Below are 20,753 nucleotides of genomic sequence, written 5' to 3'. Positions count from 1 at the left end.
AGATCAGGGTTTGCTGTGGTAACAATTCTCAAATCTCAGAGGCTTAAAGCAACAAAGGATTATTTCTTGCTCACACCGCATCCATCGCATACCTGCTTTATGTTGTTCTCACTGTGGGACCCATGCTGATTAATTGGAACATTCCTGGTCACTTGGACAGAGGTACAGAAAGCATGATGAATCTTACCCTGGCTCTTAACGCTTCCACCCAGCAGTGGCATTTCAATGGCTGAAGCAATCACATGGCCATACTTCCCCACAGGGTGGGGAGAGAAGGAAGACTGGAAACATCTGGTATACAGCACTGATGCCTGCCACCTGCCTACCACCTGCCTACCACCGTACCTTCTCTGTGACTTCTTCCCAAGGTCTAGGTCTGAGTATCATACGTTTCTGTGTCGCCAGGCACATTGATCATGCATTAGTTAAAAAAATGCCATTTAGGTTAAAGATGAATTGAGGTGCCACATTTGAAGGGCAGAGGTATGGTGAACAAAAATTCATATGAGGGTAGTCAGAGGTGGTATGCAGAGGCAGCTTGCTCCTCTGACCCTGAGCAAGTTATTTGAGTTCTTTGGGTCTTCTTTTGCTCATTCATTTATTGATTCATTCATTTGTGGGCTCAGGGGCTAGTGGTGAGTCCCAGGCCAGAGCTTCTTATTAGGCACGTGCTAGGGGCTGTGAGCTGGGGGTTGATGATCCCTGTTCCCTGATGCTGGGTCCCGATGGCCTTTAAAGAGGGATATTATGCCCATGGGAAGGGAAGCAGGCTCCTGCTCCCCCCTCTGCCCTGGCACATCAGCCCTTGGACATTTTGGACTTCCCACCATTCTCAGAAGCAAGAGCAGGTAGAGACACCCCTGTAGGCCTCCACCTTCCCCTTCCTCTTATGAGGCTCAGGCTGAGCTTGCAGGCCTAGGGATGTGGAAAGGTAAGATGGTCAGGTTACTAAAGGATGGGGTCATATGGAGAACAGGCTTGAATGTGGGGCTGGGGTGGTTCTCTGGCCTGTTGAAGTGGGTAGAACCCCTTTGTTAACTGCATTTTTCCACTCAGGCCACCCTTGGAGGGTGTCAGAGAGCCCACTACACTCTGGACTTTGCTTTTGTGCTTTGTCGCCTGCTTAGCATCCAGTGACTTCCAGCAGGGCCAGGAAACACTGGTGGAGGTGGCGAGACCTCACATTCTTCCACGTGTGGTTAACTCACCATCCTTTAGGCATATTTCCTCCTTTTTCAGGGCTGCTGTTTTCCCACCTGGAATAGAGGGAGAGGTGATGGTGGTCTGTAGCAGCGGTCCCACTCTTGGCTGGTCACCACCTGAGTGCCCAAGGGACTGAGAAGACTAGTGTTTTGAGAATCTGATCTAGGAGAACGCCAGCATTCTTGGTTTGTCTTGTCTTCGAGTAGCAGTGTCCTCTGACTGACTCTGTGTGGGGGTTTGCATAATATCTCCACATCTGTTTTCTCCCTTAACAGTATGTGTTTTTTTTGGTTTAGACAGGGCAGGTGGCTGTGTTGGACCAGTACAGGGCCTGGTCAATGGGAAGTGTTGAGTATCTTTGCCAGTGGAACATGGGGATGAATGACATTGTCCAGCACGTAGAGCGGACAGTGGTGAGGCCAGCTTTCGAGGTGTATCTGCTTTCTAGCTGAGTGACCTAGACCAATCTTTGATTTTTTTCCCCCCCTCCTTCCTGGACTTGGTTTTCTCATCTGTAAAGTGAGAAGAATCTGCCCTTCCTGTCCCTCACGTCCCCCTGTGAAGCATAAGTGCACACTTCAGTTTTAAGAAGCGACACGTGAAGCCTCTGGGTTAGCCGATGCTCTGGTTTGGGACTGCTGCCCATCACGCTGACGGCTCTCAGCCGAGTGCTCACCAGCTGCTGATTCTGGGAACCCCACTTCCTCCATTCTTGGGCCTGGTGGGGTTGGGTGGGGCTGGGCTGGGCTGGGCGGGGCTGTGGTTTTCTCTTAGGAGGCAGTAGGCCTGATAATCTGAGTTTAAGTGGGCCTGGGCAGGCTTCTGGAGGTCTGTTCTGCCTCCCTCGCCCAGCAGCCAGGGAGAAGTTTCTTGGGCCCCGGTGTGCAGAGCTAGATAGCTGGAGGGACTGGCTCCTCCCTTCTTGGGCTCTGTTTTCCTGTGCTGCGTGGCTGACAGCCATGGCCTGGCCTCTGGGATCCTGGGTCAGAGGGTCATTCCTGGTGCTGCCTCAGACTGTGTCTCCCTTGAAATTTGAGGGAGCTGAGGCTGGACTTTGCTGCATGGGTGAGGTTTGGGGAGGGTCAGGACAGGGGGCTGGGCAGAGGCTGACCTGGAGGAGGGGTTTGATGAATTCCCTCTTTGGGTTTTCCTTGTCTGCTTGTACTGGCTGCTGCTGCCTGTGCCAGTCTACTCTGCAGGGCCCAGAGAGCACTGAAAACAAAGGCTTCGAGGAGTTTGTTGTCCTAATACTCAGGAGAAGGGCCTTCACAGCAGCAGGGAATTAAATGAGCGTCCCCTGAATCCACGCCCTGAGGTCTGAGTAGTGAGCCTGGGAGGGCCAAGGGCAGCAGCATGTCCCAGGATGCAGCATCCCAAGTCAGGGTCTATGCTTAAGCATCAGAAGCCCATCGGGGAACCTCCCAGAAACCTTATTGGAAAGTGACAAGTGGAAATAAGGAATATGGCTGCCTCAGCTTCAGATTTGGGTCCCACGGGGAGGGGTGGCTGGGCCCCACACACCCAATGCGGCAGTTTAGGCCATGGTGTGACTTTCAGCTTTTAAATGTTTTGATTCCCAGTCTGGGGTGCACACTCAGCTGTGCTCAGGTAGCTGAGGCTGCCTTCTGGGCCTCCTGGCAGCTCCCACCAGCTGCTCCAAGGAAAGGCTCTGGATGCCCACTGAGTGACCACTGCTATGAAGAGACCCTGTTTCCTCTCCAGATGACCTCCCTAACATCTGGCCACCCTGTGGCTTGGCTGTCTGGTTTCAGCCCTTCATCTGCGGGCCAGGCAGACAGGGTCTGTCCCTGGGGTTGGTGGGGGAGGCCAGCCCCAACCCACATGGTTCTCATACTCTGGGTGAGGGGTCTTGGAGCTCCGTACTGTTAAGAATAAAAATTATTCTGACACTTGTGAAAACAGTAAGGCAGACTTTATTTAGGACTATCGTGACAGGTGTCAAGGACTACTGCAATGGGGTTTTGCAGTAGGAAAGAGAGATTGGACTCAACCCCAGATTATTACAAGGAAAATTGAGAATTTATAGTTAAGGAGTAGTGGGGGTGGATGGATAGAAAATTTAGAAGAAGGTGGGATAATTCTCTGCTACCTGGCCTAACAGGATTCTTGCTGAAGGGAGGCTAGAGTGATCAGATATCACATGGCGGATGCTGCACTGGTCAGATATGGAAGGTGGTCAGCTGTGGAAGGTGGAGCACCCCGGCTAAAGTGCCTTAGCAGGATTCTTGCTAAAACTGGACCCTACAAGGACAGAGATGGAAGCCCAAGTTTGGGTCTCGCTGAACAGAGGGCTCAGAGGAGCCTGACTAGTTTGGTCAAAAAGAGACTCTGTTAGTATCCCGAGGCGTGCTGCAGCCTGTGTTTAGTATTGCCCACGGTTGGTTCTTGCGCTGGCCTGAGCTCATCATCACTCACACTTGTCCCTCAGGAGTGGTGCCCCTCCTTGTGGGCATCACTCCTTCATTTCCAGAAACCCTAGTCCTGTTCTTTTCAGTGTCTACTGGTTCCTTGTCCCCCAGCTCCCTCACTGTTGGCCGCCGGACCGCCCACTGCACCCTGCAGAAAACAGCGTGGACCCGGGGCCTTGGAGCCCTGCGGCCCCCTAGCACTGCTCCCCTTGTTGCCAGATCTGTTGGGAGCCTGACGTAGCCATTAGGCTCTGGACAACCCTCCCTGCTCGACCTTCTTCCCTTGGCCTCTGTACCTTGTGTTTCCTGCTCTCCTCATCCTGGGCAAACCAGTCTGACAACTTTATGGCTCTCTCCCTCTCCCACAGGCCTGGGGACGTCTGTCTCATCTGCCTGGCTTGGGCTGCATGAGGTGCAGAGGGTGATCTCCTCCCCCACCCTCTGCCTGGACTGCGGCTCCAGGGACCTTATGGAGCACCCCCCACCCCAGCTTCCTTCTCCTTTCTAAGGTCTTCCTCCTGGTTTTCCCTGCCTCTCCTCTCTGCTTGGTCACATCCTGCACGCATGACCCTGTTGGGCCTTTGCTACTGTTGGGGGGGCTCCTGTCTCAACAGCCAACTTTTTCAGAACCAGGACACCTGCTGTTGTGAGAAAAAAGGGTGTGTGAAGAAAACCTGGTGACTGCCTGTGGTGGGTAGGGGCCTTCCCCACTTCCTGAAGGCGGGCTTCCACCCCTGCAGGGGAACTGTGGCTCTGTGCCGCCATCCTGCCTCCACAGTCATGTCTCCTGTTGTCCTAGCTGCTTCCTGTGAAATACGAGTAATGATATAAACAGATAAGGAGCATGTCAACAAAAGAGGCCTGGTAGTGGTGGGGTGTTCATTTCCCTGGGAGCAGGGAGGAGGGAGTGGCATGTGCCCAGGTGCAGGGGTGGGGTGGGCAGGTCTGTCCAGGGCTGCTCTGGGCTAGGAGAATCCTGGAACTCTCTCTGTGGGAAGCCAAATGTTGGGGGTGGCGAGTGCCAGCTGGGGTGCTGCAGAATTCCGTGTGTTGAGGATCAGCGCCTCCTGGGTGTGGGGGCCCTGCCCACTCCTGCAGAAAGGCGGGCCAAGAGGGGCTGGTCTTGGTGTGATGGAGGGTTTAGGTTTCTGGGCCAGAGCTGCTGAGGGGCCAGGAACTTGCTCCCCGCAGCTGAGGTCTGAGGGCTCCAAGTGCCAGCGTGATTCTACTTGTTGTGAAGTCTCGTTTGTGCTCCTTAATTTCGGGGCTATTTGTTGAACATGGAGCACTCATCAGAAAGCATCTTACAGAAGAGGGGAGCAGGACTTTCCAGCTGCCTTTCTCTGTGGCCTGGGCCATCTGTGAGCTTGCGGTCATTAGGAGATAGATCTCTGTGGTGGCCTAGGGGTGGGGCAGGGGAGTTCTGCTAGGTAGAGAGAGCTGTATTAAGGAACCACTCCCTGCCCCCCAAGAAGTCTCACCCAAATGGTCTGGACAGTCCTGATTCTAATAGGCATTGTGTCATCCCCCTGAGAAGCGGGGGAGAGACTGCGAGGGTTATTATATTGTTCCTTGGGGGGAAAATCACTCGGAGGAAAGACATCAGTGCTTCTGAGTGCAGAGTATTTATTGATGTGTCAGGTAAAGTAGGCTTTTAAACAACATGTGTGTATCCCTTTAGTAAGGAATAAATGTCCAAACTCATCTCACAACTCCATTTTGCAGCTTGCATTTCCTGAAAGGTACAGGGAGTTTAGTGATTAAGGGACTGGGGTTTTGAGCTGGGATTTTGGAGAAACTGTTTTTAGCCTGTCCTTGGAGTTGGGCCAGGCCTAGAAATCTGTTGAAATAGCTTTCTTTAGCTGCTAAAATTGGGATGGGTTCGTAGGCCCTTGAGTCTCACTGATGACTGGGGAGGGCCCTGAGAAGGGTCCCTGCTGAGGCCTGGGATCCCTGTGGTTCAGCACCCCCCCGAACCTGGGGGTCTTATGGTCTCATAACGGGCAGAGAGGACCCAGCTACAGATGGTCCTTTGTGTGGACCAACTTCAGGTTTCCTGTCTGCCTTTGTCAGAATCTACTCTTGGTCTTCCTAAGAAAACTATTTTGGGACTTGGGGAGGAATTGTGAGCAGGGTCTGAGCAGATCAGTATTTATTCCAGAGGCTGGCATTCCCCCCGTCTCCTTCCTTGTTCTGGGAAGATACCAGAAACTATCTGCAGTGAGTTGCAGGTCAAATTTTTTTGTGCCACAAACTTTAGGGATTTTAAGTGTCAGTTTAGTTTTAACTTTGTTATTTAAAAAAAAACGTGGTGAAAAATACATAAAGATATATAGTGAAGATTAGTATTTCCATCCCTGACCCCTTCAGTCCTGCCCCTCTGAGGCCTGTCCCCGTCACTAGCTGTCAGGTGCCAGGGAAGCGTCTCCACCCTCCCTCCTCCTGTTTACACCCGTGCTGTACACGACTTACATTGTTCTGCACTTACTGATTTTCACCCTGAAGTTTATCTTGGGATTGTTCCATTTCAGCCCCCACAGTTTAGGCTGTTCTTTTTTAACAGCAGCATGCTATTCCTCTGTGTGGTCCACCGGGATTCACTTTATCAGCGCCCCCATGGATGGACATTGGGGTTGTTCCCGTGTTTGGTTGCTACAAGCCAAGCTGTGGGAATGCTTAGATGGGGGGCGGGGTCCACGCACAGGGTGGTTGACCAGAAAAGAAACATGCTGTTTTTATTCCAAGAGGGAGAATGAGTGTTGCTGAGTTTTTCTTTTGGGGGAATCTTGTTATTTCTGTGGGTCGGAGCCTAGAACTGGAGGGACTGTGATGCTGATGCTAGTTCCCCGCAGTGTCTTTGTTTCAGCTCAGGTCAGCCTATCTCTAAAGCACCTGCTGTTTGTGGCCCTTGGCTGTGCCCAGTGGGCCGTGCAGCCTGCACCCAAAAATGTGACATAAGAATGTGCAGAGGCAGTCAGAGCCAGATAGGAGAGGCTTCTCATATGTGAGTTTCGTTGGCCCCAGGAGTTTGCAGGACTTGGGCTGGGTGGCTGGGAATCAGCTGTTAGAAAAAGAGATTCTCCCTGTTTTTAAGGGGTTGATATGAGGGTCAGGCCTCCTGTCCAGGCCTCACTGGACCTTCTACAGCTCTGGGATCCCCTGTCTCCTTCCTGCCCAGCAGACCTCACTGGCTTTGTGCTGCTTCAGGCTGCTCTGGGCCTGAGTGCCACCCCGTGATTTTAAAAGCCTGTGTAGAAGGCACCTGGTGTAAATAATAGATGGGTTTTTCTGCTTTGAGCAGGCAGCTTCCTTGCAGAGCAGAAGCAGGGGCTGAGGGCAGATGAGGTTTTCTTCCCGGGATGGCTTAGGGGAGGGAGGGAGGGATATAAGAGGACTGGATTCATCCACTGGGCTCCTCCTGGGAGTCCTGGGAGCGTCTGGCTGTTCCCCCAACCTTGTGGCCACCATGTGCCCCTGAGATGACCGTAATCTTTCCCCAGGTGGCTCTGGCTTCCCCGTGACTGGGCAGGGCAGGGCAAGAAGCAGTGAGATTTTAGGACTGGCTGGCAGATAGCCCCCTGAATAGAAAGGTGCCTGATATGACCCTGACCCGATGGGTGCGAGGCCTGAGTCCCTGCCCTGCCCCTCCCACCATCGCCCTTACATGCCGCCCCTGTGAGAAGTCCAGAGCTTCCCAGGCCCACAGCCCTATCATGTGGGGCTTGGGGCCTGGGCGGCACAGAAGTTTCTATTGTGGTGGGGTGGCAGCCAGGGCTGACCTGTGGGGCTGAGGAGGTGGGGCCTGGGGACTGACAGTGGAGCTATTCATGGGCTCTGCCCTGGTTTCCTGCGGCCTCCCATTGTGGATTATTTTTGGGGGGAGGGGAGGAGGAGAGGGGGTGGCCAGTGCTGCTATTGTTGCCGGCAGCAGGAGCCCATTATGCTTTAGAGAGTCCTTCGGGGGACAGATCTTAGCCACTCCAGGGCCCCTCTCGTGTTCTCTGATGCGGTGAGCTGCTCAGCCTGACCCTGCCCTCTCCCAGGGCTCCCCATCCCTGGGAGTCTGGAGGGACCCTGCCCTTTGTGGGAGCCTCTGTCAGGATCACCCCCCCAAGTTCCCCATGCTGTGCCTGGAACCCCCCTGGGTCAGACCTCTGAGCTGCTGGGCAAGGAGCAGGGGTACCCAGGGCCTGTCTTGTCAGCCACCCGCCCGCCACCTCTGGAGGGGGTTCTGCCTGAGCTCTCCGGCCCAGCTGCGCCCTTGGGCGGGGGCCAGGCGTGTGCCTGGGTAGCTGTCAGTCTTGCAGGCCCCCATTTTCCTTTGTACCTTGTCCCCGGTGCCTCGCTGCAGCACTCACTGTAGAAAAGCCTGCTTGCTGGCAGGCTGGCCTGCAGCCTCCCCTGCTGCCTGAGCCACAGCCACAGCCATTTTTCTTTGTTCTGCCATCTCCGGGCTCTTGAATCTCAGGCAGGCGGCGGCAGGCTGGGCGGGCAGCAGGCAGCGGGCGTACAGCAGCAGCGGAAGCCCTTGCGACATGAATCTTCCACTGAGCCGAGGGCCTGCAGGCTACTGGTTGTGCCCTCGCTTCCCCCAGCTGTACCCTCCGTGCCCCAGTGGTGCTGAGATTTCCTCTTTGTTCAAAGAGGGTCTCACTGGAACAGAATGATGCTCTCCTGTGTTGTGAGGACAGAGAGAGGTCTCATCTGTTTGTGCCACCGAAGACCTGAGAGAGGGCGAGAGAAAGATGGGGGGGGCGGGTATGAGTTCACAGGTGCCTCCTCGTTTTTGGCAAAAAAGCCACTCCCAGGCACAAAGTGTGATCTTCCTTTACCCCCGGTCCTTCTCCATGTAAGAGTCTGTGTAGGAAATGCTCTTAGCATTTAGTGGAAGAGGTGGTTGAGAAAATAGTTTCTTTTCTTTATTTTGATCTCTGTAGGGTGGTGGGGATTTTTCTCTAACTGAGGAGAACCATCCCCTCCCCTTTTGCGTCTGCAAGTCTCTCTTATCCCCCAGCTTATAGTGGGCAAGCTGAGGGTTACTCGCTGGCATCTCTTTCCGGAGGTGTGCCCACCCCAACCCATACATCTCCAGCCTTCTAAACCACAGCCAGCGTGTGTAATAGTCCCCCTGCCTTTGACATAGAGTTGTTCTGTATGAGAACTCTGGGGCTCTCACTACTTTTTTGTGTGTTTAGCATTTTCTTTCATCCTTTCAAAACCCATCCATCTTGAGATCAGCCTGGCTGTCTTATATGACTCTTATCGCCAAGCCTTAATGAGGAAGCAAGTCCCAACCCTTGGAGTGTCCTTATTTCAGCAAATGTTGTACAAGTCTCAGCATAAAGAGCTAAGTTTACTGTCTGAATAATTGAAGCACAGATACAGCTTTTAGGGTACTTGGGCCCAAACGAGGGTGGGAAAGGTCATGATTGAGGCAGCACAGTGCTCCCGGAAAGCACAGGGAGGTAGAAGGCTAGGGTGGGGTCCCAGCTGTGCCACTGGCCCTCCGGGTGACCCTGGCAATTCATTTCCGTGGGTGTAGGTCTGGAAAATGGAAGGGTTGCTCGGATGAATTTGGACGTTTTTCAGCCGAGTTCTATGGATCTGACTCCAAAATGCTTGGTCACTACCCTGAGCCTCTCTGGGCAGCTCAGGATACTTTTTTGGAAGAAAGGTCATCAGACGGGATTAACAGAGGACATCCCTCCCTCAGGGCACTCCCTCCTCAGGTTCCTGAGGGACTGGGAGGGGTGACGATCATCTCCACAGATGTCTGCGGTGTCCACATGGAAACCTGCCCACCCTGAGCCCTAAAGCACACTGTAGTGCTCAGGGGCTGAGTGTGGCACCAGGAGCCCACTGATAAATTGCCCTGCCTCAGACCACAGCGTTGCCCTTTTTCTTGGAAACGCCACATTCCCTCTCTGGTAGAATGGAACCTGTGGGGGAGGGGAGTAAAACTCTTTATTTTACCTCCTGCCAAAGTGAGGCTAGGCTGTTAAAAGTGAAAACAAAATCAATAAGATGGAGATACCCTCTGTCCTTTAATATCCTTTGTCCCTCCTGGGGGGCCTGGCTTTAAATTTTGTCTCTATTTTGTCAAAAATTCCAGGAGGCAAAATGGGTTTCTAGCCCTTTATCTCCTTTTCCCCACCCAGCCTCCACCCCCTGGGGGGCCTCCTGTACCCCAGGCTTTCCTCCCATTGTCTCCTGGCTGGGATCAGGCTGGGATCAGCCTCTATCGCTGCTCTGGGCTGTGTGTTTCTGCCCTGCGTCACAGGAGGCCTGTGATCTTGGAAGAGCCCAAGGGGCTGGGAGTTCAGCTTTGATAAACATCTGGTTAGAGTAGCTTCCACAGCTGTGAAATGGGAATAAAAATAACCTGTGAGGATCCAGTGGGATGTACTAAAATACTGAACAGATTCCAAAATTAAAGCATTCCTCCAGGAAAGCTGATTGCACCCCTGTCCGCAGCTGCGCGGTAAAGATGGGTGGGCTTTCCTCCTGGACTTGCCTTGAGGGTCCTTTCCCTCCATCAGTGCTGCTGCTTTTCCCTCGGGCCTCTCATATCCTCACCGTTACAGCACTGCCCCTGGCCTGTCGGTGGGCAGCACTGGCAGCACCTGGGAGCTTGTAGCAGCGCATACTCCTGTGGGCCTCACCCCACACCAGCTGAAGTAGAATCTGCATTCAACAAGATTCCCAGGTGATTTGCATGCACTTTCAAGTTTGAGAAGCACTGGCTCAGACACCTCTGCCCCGCCCCGCCCCGCCCGATGCTCTCGCACCTTCTTCAGTCTGCTTTGTGGTTTTGCTGTCTTCACCCTCTGCCCTCCTTAAAGTTGTTGTCTTTAAACAGATCTAGCAGCTCTGGCTCTGTGACCCCCACCCTCTCAGGCGTGCAGTTTACAGCAGGTAGCCCTGGGTGCGGGGGTGGGGGGGTGTCTGGGAGGCAGGTCCCGGGGCCTCGGAAGCCGCCTGGCAGCTGTGGGCACCTCCCCCAAGCCTGCGGCCCTGAGGTCAACTTTGGGGCAGAGCCTAGGGGTAATCGGAGCCCTCTTTTGTGAAAGGGGGTGCGGAGCCTCACTCCGCCATCTGGTGCCACTCACCCTGCCCCATCTGTCCCAGCTGGGTGACACCATCAGAATCAGGTTGTAAATGTTGTTTGCTTTTTGTAGGAACACAAAGCATTCTATATTAAGATGTTTTGGTGTTATGTTGAAGTTTAAATAAATAATTCAGAAAAGGGACCGTAAATTTATTTTTTGTGGTCTTTTTTTAATGGAAAAATGATTGAGATGACCCCTGATTTTGCTAGGATTGCCTACCCTCCCCCTCATTCTGGTGGAAGTGGGTGGGGGGCTTTTGGGGGGTGAGCTTGGGCCCCCAGGCCTGGGGGTGCCCTTGGCCTTGTGGGACTGTTTTAGGGACTAAGCTGCTAATCTATCTCTGCAGTCTCCCAGCTGTTTCGGCAGAGTTCTACCAGTGATTTGCATTTTTTAAAAATCTGCTTCTTCCTCCCCCCTTACTCTTTCTCTCTTTATATTTTCAATGCACTTTGTTTTATTTTTCTTCAGCAGGCTTCTTTTTATAGCTTGTTGGCGAAGTTAGTTTTCTTCCCTCTGTGAGCCTTTTCCCCCAGGCTGTTTGCCAGACTGGAGGGGCCAGGAGCCAGGCTCTGCCCTGGCCTGGAGAGCCCCACCCTGGGGCAGGATTAGGGGGTACCCCTAATGCCGTCCTTGGAGTGAAGTGGGTTGGTTGTCTTAAAACACGGTACGTTGTAATAAACTGCAATTTTGGATACAAGGATTTCTAACATCTTAGAGCCACAGGGAAAAAATGGCAGACAGGGAAAAATGGCAGACAGGGAAAAATGGCAGAAAAGGAGTAAATGTATAATTCTGAGTTCTCCTATATAGTTTCTTTGTGTTGGAGGAGAGGAGGGTGGGAGGAGGGCAGCCCTTGCAAAGAGAACATTTCCAGTCTACATCCGACAAGTGGGTCACTTCCTCGCACCGTGCTTGAGCAGCTCCCCGAAGGGCTGCCCAGGACTCAGTTATTGGAGCAGAATTTATTTCTCCCCAAGAGCAGGCCTGCTCGTCACTCTGTGGCTGTTAGGAGTGCCCCCCACCCACCCCAACTGTGTCAGCCCTGCAAAGACAGCCACACTGCTGGAGTCTAAATGCCACCAACAGGGTTGGACCCCATGCTGGGGACACATTGGGGCTCTGTTGAGACTCTTGGCTGCCGCCATGTTGGGTTGTAGTGGTTAAACCGACTGCTTTGTGGAACGTTTCCTGACCAGCTTCCCGCCTCCTTCCTTCCTTCCTTCCTTCCTTCCTTCCTTCCTTCCTTCCTTCCTGGGCCGGGCCCATCCTGCCCTCCTGCACCTACCTGGCTCTGCATTTAGCAGAGGGAAGTGTGTTCTGAGCCTCCTGCATCAGGCACCGGTCTTACTGGGGTTCTAAGTCTCCACAGCCCCATTCCGGGCGCCTTGCATGCAGCAGGTGCCAGGACTTGTAGAAACAGGTCCTGAGATGTTTGTCTCCCACAACAGGGACTCGCAGAGTGAGTTAGTGCACTTGGCTTCAGTCATGCCATAGCCTTGACTCAGGCACTTCATGGGGAATTTCAGAGTGGACAGAGGGCCCAGCCCACTCCTCCTGAGGTCCGGAGGTCCCAGCACCTAGGCCTTGTGGGTTCTTGTCCACACTGGAGATGTCAGTGGGCCCAGATTTCCTTGTCTTTGTGTGCAGCTGGTTTCTGGGTGTAGACATTTTATGTGCACTTAGGATTTCAGAAACAGGCCTGCGGTGATTATCTGGGCACAGGGCACCGTGCACCGTGCACCGTGCACCATGCACCATGGCAGCGTGGCTCCCCAGCCTCACATGAGAAGGAGGCTTCACCTTCGGCTGCAGAGGTGCTGGGCCTCCTTCCCTGCAGCCTTTTGAGAGGTTGTGGGGCAGCAGCTGTGGGTGCCCGGGCCCTGCCTCACCTGGTGGGGCAGGCACTGCCCTGGGGCTGCCTGGGCAGTTGAATGAGCTGCCTGATGAATCTTTCTCAGGATCCCTGTTTGGGCCCCAGGCTTGTTTGTTGCCCAAATGTTTTCTCTCCTTTTATTTTTTTCTTTTAAAGGAGAATTTGATCTTTCCTCGTGATTAGACTCAGGTTATGCATTTGCACCGGGAATACCACAGGACTGAGGTGTCCTCGCTGTGTCCCCTCAGGAGGGTGGGATGTTGGCTCAACTCATTACTGGTGAGGGCAGCGGTGATCACTGGGTTAAGGTGGTACCTGCTGGGTTTCTCCATTGCTGAGTTACTGCTATGCTCTTTGTAATTAATGAGTGTCCTGTGGGGGAGGTACTCGGAGACTATAAACTTGCTATCTCTCATCAAACTTCCATCAAGTGGTTTTAGAACCTGTTACCGTCTGAAGGTTAGTGTCCCCTCCGCATATTGAAATTCTGAGGCTCGATCTGATGCTGTCAGGAGGTGGGGCCTTTGGGAGGTGCTTACGTTGTGGGCGTGGCGCCCTCTAGAAGAGGATTCGTGCCCTTTACAAGAGGTCCCACAGAGCCCCCTTGCTGCTTCCACCACGTGAGGACACAGCGAAAAGGTTCCAGCTTTGAACCAGGCTGAGGCCCTCACTCGACCATGCTGGCACCTTGATCTTGGGCTTCCCAGCCTCCAGGACTGTGAGGAATAAATTTATTTTCTTTGTAAGCTGCCCAGGCTGTGGTATTTTGTTCTAACAACTGGAACAGACCAAGAACCGATTGATGATTCTTGACGGAATCAGTTATCTCTGTCATGGTTCCTGAATGGTGATGATTTAATTACATTAATTTTACATTTATCATTCTCCCATAAAGAACTTTCCTTTCTCCCCTGTTTATTTATCCATTTGTATATATTAGAATGGACTCATGGGGTCTTACTTTATTCAGTGAGTTAAAATGCATTAGTATATTTTTTTTTAATGCCCACCTGGTTCCAGATTTGGCCAACGGGGACCTCCTCAAACTGACTGCTGTGAAGGACCGCTCTTAAAAATGTGAATTTCCCGGTCTGTCCCAGTCTGATTGAACTAGTCTCCCTGTGCAGTTTGGAAGAAGTTCCTTGAGTGATTCTCATGTTCTGTGGAATTTGGGACCAGCTGGACCAGGCCTGTCATTTTCAAGTGTGTACTTCATGGAGCCCCCACATTCCCAGCCACCAGAAGAGATGTGTGCCCTGCTCTGCCCACCTCCGTGCTGGGTTTCTGGGTCAGAGTTTCTTTGAACAAAGGCTCCTGTAGCTTAAAAAGTAATAAAAATAGTAAGTTTGAAAATCACTGGATTAGATGACCTCCATTCCCGGCCCAGCACTTCTCCCGCTGAGCCCTCCTCGCCTCCCCGCTTCCCATCCTCTGACCCACATCCATCCCTCCCTCGGCTTCTCTCCTGATGACAGGACTGAGGCGGACACATGTCTCCTCACCAGACGAGCAAGGGGCCCCCTGGTGCTCCTCGAACTCAGCAGGTTTGGGGTTGTGGGTTTTTGGCTGTGGAAGCTCAGAGTGCTGTGTTTGCTAAGTACAGAGTTTCACACAGGAAGCCAAGCACTTAGAATCCCAGGCCCGCTGGAGAGCGTGGTAGGGCTCAGAGCTGGTGGCCTAGACTTTCCTGGACCTCCGTTTGGAGGCCATCCCAAGACCAGCTGTCAGAGGCCTGAGTGTCTCTGAACGCTGGGAACTTCCTTTCCCCCACACCCATATGGCAGGGCCCATGCCTGTGACCCCTTGATAAGGAATGGTGGTGGCCCACCCTAAGCCCTGGGTGGCTTTGTAGTGTCTGCCCACGGTGAAGGGTCAAATTTCTGGACTCCTGTGAGTGGCTGCTGCCGCTGTGTCCAGTTTTGCACTGTTTCTGGCAGACTCTGAGTCTGGGGAGTTGGGTCCTAGGGGTGTGGGTTAGCATGGGACTTAGACACTTCTGACTCTGAGGGTGAGACAGAGCCAAGTGGGGAGCGCATGGTCCTGAACCCCTCCTTCCCCTCTCAGGGTGGCAGTGCCCTGGGGCTGAGGCACAGTGTCCTTCCTCCACGTGAAATTGCCATGGGCAATGAGGCAGCCTGCCCTGGCCTGCCTTTGTGACCATCTCTCCTACCAGAACCCATTTCCCTTCAGTATTCACTTGTCCCCTCCTAGACTTCTCCCCTTGGGCCTACCTATTCCTGTGAATGTTCCTCAGTACCCAGTGGGCTCTGAGGACTTGGAAAGTCCAGGACCTAAGGTGTGCTCCTTAGAGGTGGAGCAGGGTCCTCAGCTCTCTTGGGAATAATGGCTGCCCTTCCCTGGGCTGGGCCTGTGACTAGGTCAGGTACCAGTACCAGGAGCCTCGAAGGCCGGGTGGAAAGGTTGACATCTCCGTAAACGGCTGAGTCTGGAGAATGAAGGGGAGAGAGGCCAGCAAGACGACTCGGGGCATGGGTAGCTGGCATTGTCCAGGTACAGCACAATCCAGCTGGGCTCTCTGCTTAGGGGTCTCACGTGGCCCAGATCAAGGTGTTGGTAGGCCTGCGTTCTGGAGGTTCTGGGGCAGAATCCAGTTCCTTGCTGTTGTAGGACTGAGGTCCTGTTTCCTTCCTAACTGTCAGCCAGGGCTGCCCTTAACTCCTGGAGCCTCTCTCTGGTCCTTGCCCGTAGCTCCTCTGTCTCATGCCCAGTCACAGCCCATAGCACCCTTCTCAGGCTTGGAATCTCTCTGGCTACTTCTGCCCTCAGCTGGGAGAAAGCTCTGCTTTTAAGTGCTCATGTGATTACATTGGACCCATTCAGATAGTTTCCCTATTTTAAGGTAAATTGATTAGTCATCTTGATTACATTTGCAAAATCTCTTTTGTCCTTTCTTTTATATGGTTATAGATTATACTTCCAGTTGTTTTGTCCTTTTTACTTTGCTCAACAAAAAGATGGCAACTAAAAATATTTTGAAGTCTTCTAGAGATCTGTGTAAAAATGGTGGATTGAGTGGACACACCTAATTTTACTTTATCCTAAAACCTCACAAAATTTAAGATAAAGGGAATTTTTAAAAAGGAGTCAATCTACAAGGACACAGGGAGTGGGAAAGGGAACACCAGCAAGAAAAAAATTGCAAACCAGGAATAGATGGATGAATGACCCAGTTTAAAATATAGGAGTTGGTGTCTCCTATTATTTTTGGGGGGGAACGGGGTTTGGAGGGGAGGAGTATCAGAGGTGGCTAAATGTAGGAAGTGTTTGAAGGCAGTTGATGTGGTTAGATAAGTGTCCTTTCTTTTTTTTTTTGTGATGTTTGGGAAATGTCTCTCCCCTTTAGCTGGACATTGGTGACTCATTCTGCTGAAGGAAAAACCAACGGCCTAGGAGATGCCATGTGTCCTTGGAGGTTCCTATAAGACCATTTCCATTCCCCAGCCTTCTATTCCACTTGGCTTCTAGAACACTGACAGCCAGCCTCTTACTTTCCAGGCAGGAGGTTAAAAGAGACCTCAGTGGGGAGCCTGACTAGCCTAAGAGGAAAGAACTAAAGATGCCGATGACTGGGATTTCCTAGCTCATGGCCCAGTCAGATGCCCCTGCACAGAAACTCTCCTGCCCAAGGACTCAGCGCTCCCAGTCAGTTCTTAGGCATTTACTCTTAGTCATGAGGATGACCAAGGATTACTAATAACTGAAGAAAGGGCCTAACATGAAATAAAGCAAAACAAATAGGTGAAAAAAGGCAACTTAAAAGAAATATTCTATTTAGAGAGAATATTTTGAAAAAAAAATTAGACATTTTCTCAGGTTGTAATGGAGCAGGACCCGATGGGGCCTTTCCTGGACAGACCCTCCACCCCCCATATCCTCTGCTGTAGCTTCTCTCTGAAATACCCAGGTAATAGTATCTTATGCTTATTTCCTGAGTTTTTCAGATGCTAAAAGTTTTAAAGAATAAGGGCAGAGCAAAAATATCAAGTAGAATTATTAGGATAATTAGAATTATTATAAACTGAAGGAGTCTCCCAGAAAATAGATAAGAAAGATGAAGAGATGAATAATAGAGCAGAAGAGGTAAGAAATCTAAAGAATCAGCCAGGGTTCCCATATCCATTAATAGGAGTTGCAGAAAGAGGGAACAGAGGAAAATGCAAGTGGGAAAATCATTAAGAAAAAAATTTCCTAGAAGAGTATGTTTTCATATTGGATAGACTCATTGAATGTTGAGCCAAGTCGATGAAGATAGACCAGTACCCTGACTAGTCAGACCAGTACCCTGAAATGTCAGTGTATTGAGGAGAAAGGGAGGCTCCTATAAGTTCATAGGAATAGAGAAAGGAAAAGGTTAAATACAAAGATCAGGACTCAGCCTAAAGTGATTTCAGGCTTCTCAATGAAGTATAGAAGATGGTAGAGCCACGCATCCACCATCTCAGCGGAATTGTTTCGCAACATAGAATTCTATAGACAGCCAAACTGTTACTCAAGAAAGAAGGTAAAATAAAGATGTATTCAGACATACAGGGTCTGAAAAGCTTGCCTTTTGCACTGAAGATTTTCTCTACGAAGGTGAGCAAAGACTAATTTCTGTCATAGGCTGTATCCCAAACGAGGCAAAGGGGGTTCTGGGCACCAGTCCAGATTAAAACAGCTCAGCGGATTCCAGGAGAGAGTTCTTCTGGAAGAAGTATTAGAAATAGAACATCTGATGTTAGTGAACTTATTGAAAGATTTGGACAACTGGCATTGAATTTGGGGTTGAAGATTAACAAGTTTGTGGAAAATTAAGCAAACAGAAAAATAAGAGAATTCTTAACTCCCGAGAACAAAAAGTTGTACAGGGGAGGAAGAGTGATCATGGTTTACATGGCTCACTCTGTTGGCTCACATGGTGCTAATAATGTACACTCCGAAAATCACCCTAGCCAACACTCCTGTTTAACTGTAAATTGGAGTGAAGATGTGGGAAAGAAGTGTAAGGGGGTAGTCTGGGCAGAGGGGTGGTTTGTACAGGAGTGAAGAGAGTTACATCCATGGCTTCCAGGGCAGGAAGTGGATAGGTAATACCTAGCAGTGAAAAACCAGGCAATAGTGATACAAGCACATTATATACAGAACTGTCTAAGAGATATTTGGGGTGTAAACATCAAGACCAGCTAGAAGTGGAGAATGTCCTTGGAAAGGGAAAGGCCAGACCTTAAGGCTCAGGATCTGCTGTTTTTCTCAACAAAGCTTTTACAATCGTTGACTCTTTGATTAAGTGCAGGGATGATTTTGAAAAAAATTAAAATGGCAAATCTAGAACGTGTAGCATGTGATAAAGGAAAGTACTGTTTTCTTGAAACTCAGATGTGCATGGGAGTGTGTGCACTGATTTGTTAAATGTGCTTCTTACTGTGGACCATAGTAAGAAAAATGGAAAAGCCATTGATTGTGGTTTCTCATTCCTGGTTCTTTGCACACTTCTGAATTGTCCACATATTTTACAGGTGAGCATGTGCTACCTTTTTAATTAAAAAAAAAGGGGGAAGAGGGAGAAGGAAGGAATCTTACAGGTTAATCTAATCCCAAAGTAGACAAGCCCTGTTTACAACTGCAGAGGTCATCACAGCATCCTCTACCCAGTAATGGCCTCAGTTTAATACAAAGGTGGTGACGGTAAGTGCGACAATGGAAAACCTTTTTAGGAAATCACTTGTAAGGCTACTACCCCATGCATTTTCATGCTTTTATGTTCCATTTTGACCTTTAACCACACACTTACAAATTGTTTCATAATTGCAAACCAGGATGTTTAGATTTCATACTCATTGCATATTCTTTTACTTCTTTTGGTTTCTTGGCTTGAGGCAAATTCTGAGTCATGAGTTTATTGGATTAAGGGTCTGACTTTTTTTCTTTTCTTTCTTTTTTTTTTTTTTTTTTTTTGGTTTTGAATGCCTGTAACCGTATTGCTTACCAAAGGATGATAACAGTTTACTCCACTGCCAGCAAGATATGCCTGCACCAGCCTCACCATGGGCTTGCCAGCATTGTTGGTGGTCATTTTGTTAAATCAAAAAGTGTAGCTGGGAGGGTATAGCTCAAGTGGTAGAGCACATGCTTACCATGCACGAGGTCCTGGGTTCAATCCCCAGTGCCTCCTCTAAAAATGAATAAGTAAACCTAATTACTGCCCCCAAAAAGTTTTTTTTAATTAAAAAAAATGTTAAACATGATCTATGGATTGTCTTCAAGTTTCATTTCTAGTGACTTTGAATATTTTTCCATCTATTAATTGTATTGTTCTTCCATTTCAGTATAATGTCCACACATCCTTTGTCTAAATTTGGAGTCTTTTGTTAAGTGTGAATTTTTATATGTCATAGATAGTATTTACCCTTTCTCATAATTGCTGTGCCTGCAGGTGGCTTATCATGTTTGTGTGTTTCTTTTTAATTTTAATGTTACTTTTAATTGTATGTGAATTTTAAAACTTTTGATCTGTTTTATATTGATATGTTTGTACTTCGAATTGTTTCTTCCTATTGGCTTAAAAGTGAAGGAGATTAACATAGGCCTGAAATGCCCTATTCTTGTGTGCATGCTTGTATACATGTAGCCTTTAAAATTTAGAATATTTCGACTGGTTTTAATGTATTATTCAGTTCCTCTTAGATGGCAAACCAGCTTTCTCAACACTTAAATAATTCTAGCTTTCCCCCTTGTTTTAAGAAGTTGATGTTTTTACAAACACATGCTTTCTATTTGCCACATAAATACTTTATTCTGTTTTAGTAAGTTTTGGAGTTGAGACAGTTTGAGGACTTGGAATTAAATTTTTCTGGTAATTGTTTTCTATGCAAAACCAAAAAATGGCTTTTGGAGATTCCTCTCAGTTGTGGTAATTAGTATTTGTGAACAGTTTATCCATCCTCTCTTAGAAAGCTAAGATTCTTAGTCTCTGTGTTTGTGTTTGAAGGTGAATGGTCTTGGTGTTCATTGAATTCGTTAGTTGGTAGAGAGCTAAGTTCTGCCTTCCTCTGATGTGACTCGGGTTAGCAAATAAGGTGAGAAGTCAGGGTCTACTTTGGAATCATTTCGACTAACTTTTGAGTCAGATCTGGTACTAACTTCAGCACCCCGGCCCTCACTGCCTTTGGCGTTCTTTGTAAATGTGGGTAACACCTCAGGCTGGTGGCTGGGTAGCATTCATCAGTCTTTTCTCCATTGAGGTTTTGAAGCTGCCAAGCCAGACCTCAGATGCTCGGCATTGGCCTCACTCCCCCGAAGTCCACAGCCATCAGGCCCTGTGTTGGAGGATGTGGCTTAGGCTGGGGTCCAGACAAGTCTTCCCACTACCTCCTTCTATTTAAATTCTGGGACTTGCCTATGTGGAGCCCTGGACCTCCTGGTGATGCTGAAGTTCAGGACCTGTTTCTCCACCGCCTGATCCCAGAATAGAGCGAGCAGGTCAAGAGCAAGAGGCAGCCTTTCGTCTCTTTCGCTCCTTAGGTGAGGAAGGAGCTCTCCCCACCTCCTGGTCAGTTAAGTGCCTTCTCTTCCATGGGGAGGAATAAGCAAGTGGGTGAAGAAAGACTAAGCTGTTTCCTTTCGACAGTTTCCTCTTCTGTGGGGTGGAACAGGGAAGTAAATGTCATTGGGACATCGCACCCCAAGACCTCGTAAGGTTAGTTTGGTCCAACAAAAATGGCACAATGCCCAGGCTAGTGCTGTGTGTCGGGGGGTGGGGGTAGTCGCGGAAGGGGACATGTCTGAGTGTGGCACACCGTCTCATGGATGATTAGGGTGTTTCTCTCTGATCATTCCCTGGTGTAGACGGGGCTAGTGTAGTTCCGAGTGTTTAAGTTACCCCGGAGTGAGGGCTTGGGGTCTGTGTCATATTTGTTGAGATTCTCTGGGTGTGGGTTTGGACGCTGACAGCTGTGAAAACAGAATTGTTTCCTGGTTGGTTGTGTGTCTTTGTGGAGTGAGACCCTGGAGCCCCGTGGAAGAGGGAGGAGCAGATGGTGAGAAAGCCAGCCCCCAGCAGAGAATCCACTCTCCAGAGCACTGGCTCCCTGCCGCCTGCGTGCCAGCGAGCTCCCTGTGGCCTTTCCGTGTTCTCCCCAC

The 20,753-nt window shown here is 50.2% G+C and overlaps 1 protein-coding gene and 1 non-coding gene across 4 annotated transcripts in view; both read left to right on the top strand.

Moving 5' to 3' along the window:
• The window catches only part of TSPAN14 (tetraspanin 14), a 54,282-nt gene that overhangs the window by 2,846 nt on the left and 30,683 nt on the right, over positions 1–20,753 (top strand). The window contains exon 1 of one of the 3 annotated variants that reach the window (XM_006211624.4): positions 7,621–7,641. The exons of the other annotated variants lie outside the window; for them this stretch is intronic. The gene's annotated coding sequence lies outside the window, so the exon portion shown is untranslated. Of the gene's footprint in view, positions 1–7,620; positions 7,642–20,753 lie in introns of those variants that run through there. 3 annotated transcript variants of the gene reach the window in all.
• Positions 18,713–18,786, top strand: TRNAG-ACC (transfer RNA glycine (anticodon ACC)). The gene has a single exon. It is a non-coding gene; the product is annotated as a tRNA-Gly (tRNA).

The sequence above is a fragment of the Vicugna pacos genome, chromosome 11 (genome assembly GCF_048564905.1).
Source record: "Vicugna pacos chromosome 11, VicPac4, whole genome shotgun sequence".
In the NCBI taxonomy this organism is placed as follows: Eukaryota; Metazoa; Chordata; class Mammalia; order Artiodactyla; family Camelidae; genus Vicugna; species Vicugna pacos.
The sequence above is the reverse complement of the archived record's forward strand: the minus strand, read 5'-3'. Positions and strand labels throughout refer to the sequence as shown.